The sequence below is a fragment of the Balaenoptera ricei genome, chromosome 16, assembly GCF_028023285.1.
Source record: "Balaenoptera ricei isolate mBalRic1 chromosome 16, mBalRic1.hap2, whole genome shotgun sequence".
NCBI lineage: Eukaryota > Metazoa > Chordata > Mammalia > Artiodactyla > Balaenopteridae > Balaenoptera > Balaenoptera ricei.
Window position 1 is genome coordinate 111,366,542 of NC_082654.1, and position 7,598 is coordinate 111,374,139.

A 7,598-nucleotide genomic window follows, 5' to 3' on the forward strand; every position below is an offset into this window, starting at 1 on the left:
TCACAACAATCAAAAGGTAGAAGCAACTCAAGTATCCATACATGGATGAATGGATAAACAAAATGTGGTCTATGCATACAATGGAATATAATTCAGCTTTAAAAAGGAAGGAAGTTCTAATATTTGCTACAACATGGAGGAAACTTGAGGATATTATGCTAAGTGAAACAAGCCAGTCATAAAGGAGAATATATGCTTCCACATATATGAGGCACTTAGAATAATTAAATTCATAGAGACAGAAAGTAGAATGATGGTTGTCAGGGGCTAGGGGGAGGAAATAATGGGGAGTGAGTGTTTAATGGGGACAGAGTACTACTTGGGGATGATGAAAAAGTTCTGGCGATGGATGGTGGTGAAGTTTGCACAACAGTGTGAATGTACTTAATGCCACAGAACTGTACACTTAAAATGGTTAAAATGATAAACGTTCTGTTTCATATAGTTTAACACACACACACACACAGACACACACACGAGACAGAACAGTTAGTTAACCCTAATCTGGAGGGAGGAATATAAGGAAGGCTTCTCAGAGGAGGCGGTTTCATCTTGAAAGATGAGAAGAGGTTTGGTAGGCAGGAGAGAAGGAAAAGTTCCTCTAGGCTGAGGGAATAACTTTGAGAAGTAGGAAGGCAAATTACAAGGTCGTATTCAAGGAATAGCAACTTATCCAGGTGACTGGACACTTGCAGGTGACTGCACACTTATGGGTAAGTTACAAGAGATGAAGCTGCAATGGCAAGGTGGGGGGAATCTTGAGGCCCCCTGCGTGCCATGTAAGAAGTTTGGGCTTTATTCTGTAGGCAATGGGAAGACTGGAGTCATTTAAGCTTGGGGACACGATCAAGCTTGCATTTTGGAAAGATAATGCTTGGCAGTTGAGTGAAGAATGGGTTGGAGGGGAAAGACTAGAGGCAGGGACACTGGTGGAGAGGGTCTGGCAATAGCCTGAGAGAGAGACAATGAGGGCCAAGTTGAGAGGACGTGGAATGGAGGGGGCTGTTTAGCAGGAGGTGGAAACCAGCAGGAGGTGGGGAGTGAGAAGGCTTGTGGGGTGGAGGATGGCCCAGGCTACTTGGCTTCTGAGTGCTGAGTTGTCTTTTCATCCACTTCCGTCTTTTCATCTTCATCCACGTCTCCAGCCCAGCTGACCCACCCACAAGTTCTCCAGGTCTCCTGTCTCAGAACAAGCGCTCAATACCCCTCCCAACCTTGACCCTACTTGGGCTTACTCTTCCCTCCCGATCCCTAAACCCCTGACTTCCATACTGTCCTCAGCCGCCTCTCCATCTGGCAGGCATTCTGGCTCTTGCTAGCTTTCCCTCCAATCTCACCCGGTCTTTCCCTTCCCCTCCAACTCCAGCCACAGAATTTCTTATTTATCCCTTCATAATTCCCCACTCTGATCCTTAGTTCTGTGCTGTCTCCCTCCTCCTCCTAGACCAGTCTCTAGCCTCTGAGATAGAGGGACTTGAGCTATCCTTAGCACAGATCAGGAATATGGTAGAGGCTGAAGGGTTAGCAATCTAGCAGTGGGGGTGAGAGTGAGAGAGAGAGAGAGACAGAGAGAGAGAAAGAAAATGCATTTTGGATACGTTGGGTTTGATGTACCTCGTCTAATAACATCTCACAGAAGTCCACCTGCACCCACTTACTGCTTGAGTCCTTGTACCTATGCCATGCCCAAGAGAGTCAACCTCAGTTTACTGGCATCCAAGAATCAGAGCTGGACTCTCTCCAATAAGGGTCACTGGCTCACCGCATTCTCCTTCCTTTCTGCGCAGTATCTCCGGGCAAGCAGTCTGTAGGAACCAGCTCCTGAAAGCACCAAGGCTGCCAGGAATTCAGCTGTTAATCACCTTCCTCGGTGGTTCTAAAGCTCTCAGCCTGTACCCAGCCTGCCCACCAAATCTGCGCAACTGCTTGGCTGGCACTGGGAGGTCTCAGAAACACTTTAACCTACCTGTACAGTGATTGTCCTTTTCAGGTGAGCAGGGAACTCTTCCCTTTGGTCGTCACTCTGTAGGCATCTTCACTGCAGGCTCATTAGCAACCACCTACGCTGTGTTGCTGCAGTGAAACTGGTCTCCTCCATACTGTTATGCAAGCCGGGTCTCTTGTTTGCAGTTCTCTTCTGGCTTCTGTTCAGCTGACTTAGGATAGAATCATTCTCCTGGCATTATGAGAACATGCCCAGTTGAGTCAAACAAACTGAAACCCCATTAAATGGCAAAGGCAAATCCTGCTGCACTCTCTGATGCCCCTGGGAGCAGAGGGCAGAGGAATAGCTTCGTGCACCACAAGAACCTCCCAACACCACTTCCCCATGGAAGAATGGATACTCGGCCAAAAGAGGCAATGCACCAAACACTCTGGCACTACAGCTGCTCTTTTCAAAGCCAGATCGTCATTGGAAAGGACTTCTTGTGAGCCCTCTGCTGCTTTTTCATTTGGTGATGGGGCTAGGCAATCTCTGTGTTGCCGGCAAGGCGAGTGGCCCTCTCTCCCTCTGGCTCTTTGGCAGATGGCCATGCTTGGATCACATGGGGAAGTTGGCAAATCGAGTCCGATTCCTTTGCAGTGTAGCTGCAGCAAGGATTTCCAGTTAGTGATTTTGTGATGGCTGCGGTGAGTCATAGCGCCCTGATTCTCCAGCAGAGGGTGAGGGCCTGAGTTTGACCCCATGAGGATCATCATTACTCTTGTTCTGAGAATTCTGCAGTCCTTGGAGGACCTAGAACCAAACTAAACGCCAGAATGTGGGTCCTGAGCCTGGTTGCTGCCACTCACCATCTGGTTGCAAACTTTCACCAAACTTGCAGTGTAGATTTTTTTGGCCCTTCTTTTGTGCTGAAATCTGCCCCTGTCCTTTTCTTTCTGCTATTATTCTTTTTTTTAAATTTTGATTTAAAAATACTCTCATCTTTTTAATCTCATGCCTGTTATGGATTTCTGGACTAATATTTTTATTAACAAATTCATGTGCATATATGTATATGAAACAATAAATTGTTACCTTTTATTCAGCATTTAAGCCAGGCCCTAGGTTAGCACCTTACAAACATTATTGTATTGAATTCTCACAACAATTCTGCCAAATAAGTATTTTTGTTCCCATTGTACGGATAAGAAATCTGAGACTTGCCCAATGTCACACTGCTTTCTTTCTTTCTTTATTTTTTATTCTCAAGTAGTTGCTTTATTCCTGTCAATTATCTGCTTTAATATTTACTTTATTTTTAAAAATTTATTGAAGTATAGTTGATTTACAATGTTGTGTTCATTTCAGGTATACAGCAAAGTGATTCACTAGTGTGTGTGTGTATATATATATATATATATATATATATATACACACACACACACACATACACACACACACACATATACACATACATATATTCTTTTTCAGATACTTTTCCATTATGGTTTATTACAAGATATTGCATATAGTTCCCTGTGCTATACAGTAGGACCTTGTTGTTTATCTATTTTATATACAGTAGTTTGTATATTCTAATCCCAAACTCCTAATTTATCCCTCCCCCACCCTTTCCCCTCTGGTAACCATAAGTTTGTCACACTGCTTTTAAATGGTAACACTAGTTAGTTTAACTTCCAGTTCCAAGCTCTTAACTACTTACTAGGCTGCTCTGTGTGTGTGGTGTGTGTGAGATACATAATACATGTAAGTATACATAGACTATAAAGAAGGTGTACAATAAATGTTTGTTGTTACTATTATATATTATATGTATTTGCTCCAAACTTTCAGTGTTATTACTGTACCTAGAAATTGATGCTAATTATGTTATATTCTGGACACAGATTACAGCTAAACAAATTCATATTATAACATCATGGTGGCACCTAGAACAGTGGCTATTAAAGTGGATGCTTATAATAGGTTTTATCACATTACTTATGGTTCTCAGTTTCCATGCCCAGCTGAACACCAAAGCACCTGGCATAGTTCCTAAACAAATAGCTGTAAATGTATTCAAATATATTATGTGCCATGTACATATTAGGCCCTTGATGAATATCTTTTCAATGAATAGTGATTGCAATCTCTGCTTGTAATGACTGTCACTGCTTGGGCCGTGTCTGGGACTCCGCCAGCCACTCTCAGTGAAATGAGTGTAGGTGGACTGTATTTACCATTCTTGTGTCAGCTCTCGTGTCTAGCTGACAACTCAGTGACACACACCCAACAGAGATGTCAGGGTCAAAGGGACTGAGAGAAAGTTCCTTATCTTTCCAACATGAAAATTGTCTGAATGCTATAGATAATAAAGTCACCATCAATGTATACTTCTAGGGGAAAAAATTCCTTCTTTACTTTGAAAGGTCTGTTACCTGTGTTTCACGTTGTAACACACAAAAAAGCCCTGAAGTATTTTGAATACCTCTGAAGACTTGCCTCTCCAAGAGTTCCTTGCGTTTATCATGATGCTTCCTGACTCATTTAATACTACTGCTGTATGATCACTTACTACTGCTCGATGTAATGAATTAATGTTTTCTTCCTGGAAGCTTGCTGGAAGAAAAACTGTCTTGGACTAATTAGGAACTTAGAGACCCTGTTAATGAACAGGATGCAAATGATTCATTTGGAAGACAGAGTACCTTTACAGGTTTCAACCATTTAGTTAAACACTCTTCTGAGGCACAGAATGATACCGAATAGCTTGAAAGTTGATGCAGATTCTAAAATGCCTGATTTATTGATATATTTTCAGTAGCAGTGATCCTTCCTTGGAGGTCTTAGAGGTCCTGATTTTGCCAGATGAACAGTCAGGGCAACACAAACAGTAAACTAGATTTTCTCTAAGATATTTCTAACTTGCAGAATCTGTGCAGCTCCATTACTATAATGCACTAAATGGGACTCAGGTAGTTTGAAAGAGTTACTTTCGTAAAGATGTGTTATTCTTTCATTTATTTAGAATTTATAATCCTGCCGAGTTCTGAAAGAGCACAAGATAGCTTTCCACACATAAACATAATAAAAAATAGGGTAATTTAAGATTGAAAATACAATAGGGACTCTGTAAATGGGTGAATATAACCAGTTACCTGAGATGAGCTGATTATTATAGTTGGGCTCTGAATTTGGCCTAGATTCCAGGTAACCAATGCACAAAAGGAAAGAAGATGGTTGCCATAGGTTACCATAGGTCAGACCCAAAAAAGGGAAAAAGTTTTAATCTTGTATCTGATAAAGATAAATGGCACTAAATCAGCATTAAATTAATTGGCATTAAATTCAAGGGGGGGGATAAACCATTTATCCCTAAAGAGTTATTGTACTCTTTAAAACATATCAACAGGAAACGATAAAAGTTATTACATATTTCCCCTGTTTATAGGTTGTCTACTAGTATTATTAGGGATGAGAGAATGGCATATTAAAAATATGTCAGGACTTCCCTGGCGGCCCAGTGGTTAAGACTCCGCGCTACCACTGCAGGGGGCGCAGGTTCAATGCCTGGTCAGGGAACTAAAATCCCACATGTGGCACGGCCAAAAAAAAAAAAAGTCAGAGTTACGGGGAGGAGTGGAGTGGAGAGAAAAGTTCAAGTTACTATCTTTCATAAGCCTTCAATACCTGTTCATGTGGTTTGGAAGGGTTGAGAGAGCAGTTGGGTAGGAAAGATGTAATGGTTACTCCCCTGCTGGGTGGCGTGTAGTGCGCTGCCCTACAGAGAGGACTGAAAACTCAGTTAACCTCCTTTCTAAGGAATCCTGCTTCTTGATTCTTGGAACTACCACCCCTCTTCCCCACCCTCCCATCCCCTAGAATCCTTTCAAAGTACAGTCATGAAGTTTATTGTAGGCCACTTACATCCAGGCAGGACCAGGAGGAAGATGATCCAGAGGCGTCCACAGTTGCACCCTGGGACACCCAAAGGGGTTCAAGGGAATTTAAAGGGGCCAAAGACAAAGATAGAATCTGATTACTAAGGGAAAAGCAGGTCCGCACCAATGAGAACTGGGGTTTTTTCTTCCCTTCCTCGAGGACCATTAACCACCTGCATCAGCAAAAGGCATTCTTCCAGTTTTCATATCAGATGAAGGCAAGGGTAAAAGTTGATAGGGAACTTATCTGGCTTGGGCGTATGGCTTGTGAGTTAGGCTAAAACTCAGTCACCCAGAAAAGGGAGGGGGTAGGACTGCGGGCCTAAGATGGAGCGGACAAAACAGAGTCAGTGTTGCTCAGTCACACAGAACTATTCACTTAAAAGGATAAATTAAAGAAGAAAGCCATCTGGCGGGGACTTGCTACTCAGTGTCCAAGGATGAAAGCTAACTGCGGACATGGTCCCAGCAGAGCTCCAGTGAGAATGCACTGGAGTTTTCAGTTCAGCCCTGGGGATGAAAAGTGCTTCCAGGCCTCTGCCCTGCTCATGCTCTTGCAAAGAACTGTGCAGAGAGCTCTTTCTTTGCATCTTCATCCACACGTCCAGGCACCCCTGCTCTACGCTGGGAGCCCTCCACGCTGTTACACCATCTTCCCGTCACTGCTACAGCCTTGCTCTGAAAAATGTGGCTCTCTCAATCCCAACCCATGCTGTGCTTCTGCTCTGGCCCGAGCCCCCCCATTAAAGCTGCTGGGAGAGCTGCGTACTCACTCAGCTTGCTTTCCCATTCCTTATTTTGTCCTTCCTCCAGACCGAAAACACTTTAATCCTGTGCATGCCATGATGGGCTAAGTGGGGTCCACTGTTGGAGACACAACAGAAGCAAATTATAATACAATGTGGTATGTTGTATAACACAGGTAGTGAATGTACAAAAAAGAGTGGGATTTCCTGTTAAAATGAGATCCAGAAAAGCTCAAAGGAGCTTTTTTTTTTTTTTTTAAACTCTGAATTCTTTTTTTTTTTAAATTTTATTTATTTATTTATTTATGGCTGTGTTGGGTCTTTGTTTCTGTGCGTGGGCTTTCTCTAGTTGCGGCAAGCGGGGGCCACTCTTCATCGCGGTGCGCGGGCCTCTCACTATCGCGGCCTCTCTTGTTGCGGAGCACGGGCTCCACACGCGCAGGCTCAGCAATTGTGGCTCACGGGCAAGGTTGCTCCGCGGCATGTGGGATCCTCCCAGACCAGGGCTCGAACCCGTGTCCCCTGCATTGGCAGGCAGATTCTCAACCACTGCGCCACCAGGGAAGCCCTATTTTTTTTTTAATGTATTATGATAGCCAAGACATGGAAACAACCTAAATGTCCCTCAACAGATGAATGGATAAAGAAGATGTGGTACACATATATGATGGAATACTACTCAGCCATAAAAAAGAATGAAATAATGCCATTTGCAGCAACATGGATGGAACTAGAGATTATCATACTAAGTGAAGTAAGTCAGAAAGAGAAAGACAAATACCATATGATATCACCTATATGTGGAATCTAAAATAGGACACAAATGAACTCATCTACGAAACAGACTCACAGACATAGAGAACAGACCTGTGTTTGCCAAGGGAGAGGGGGCACAGGGGAGGGATGCATTGGGAGTTTGGAGTTAGCCGATGCAAGCTCTTATATATAGAATGGATAGACAACCAGGTCCTACTGTATAGCACAGGG

At 43.3% G+C, this 7,598-nt stretch overlaps 1 protein-coding gene across 1 annotated transcript in view; it reads right to left on the minus strand.

The window, feature by feature from the left end:
- Positions 1–5,895, minus strand: part of LYST (lysosomal trafficking regulator) — a 202,393-nt gene extending 196,498 nt beyond the window's left edge. The window contains exon 1 of the mRNA XM_059899076.1: positions 5,852–5,895. The gene's annotated coding sequence lies outside the window, so the exon portion shown is untranslated. The remainder of the gene's footprint in view (positions 1–5,851) is intronic.
- Between the last annotated feature and the right edge of the window lie 1,703 nt (positions 5,896–7,598).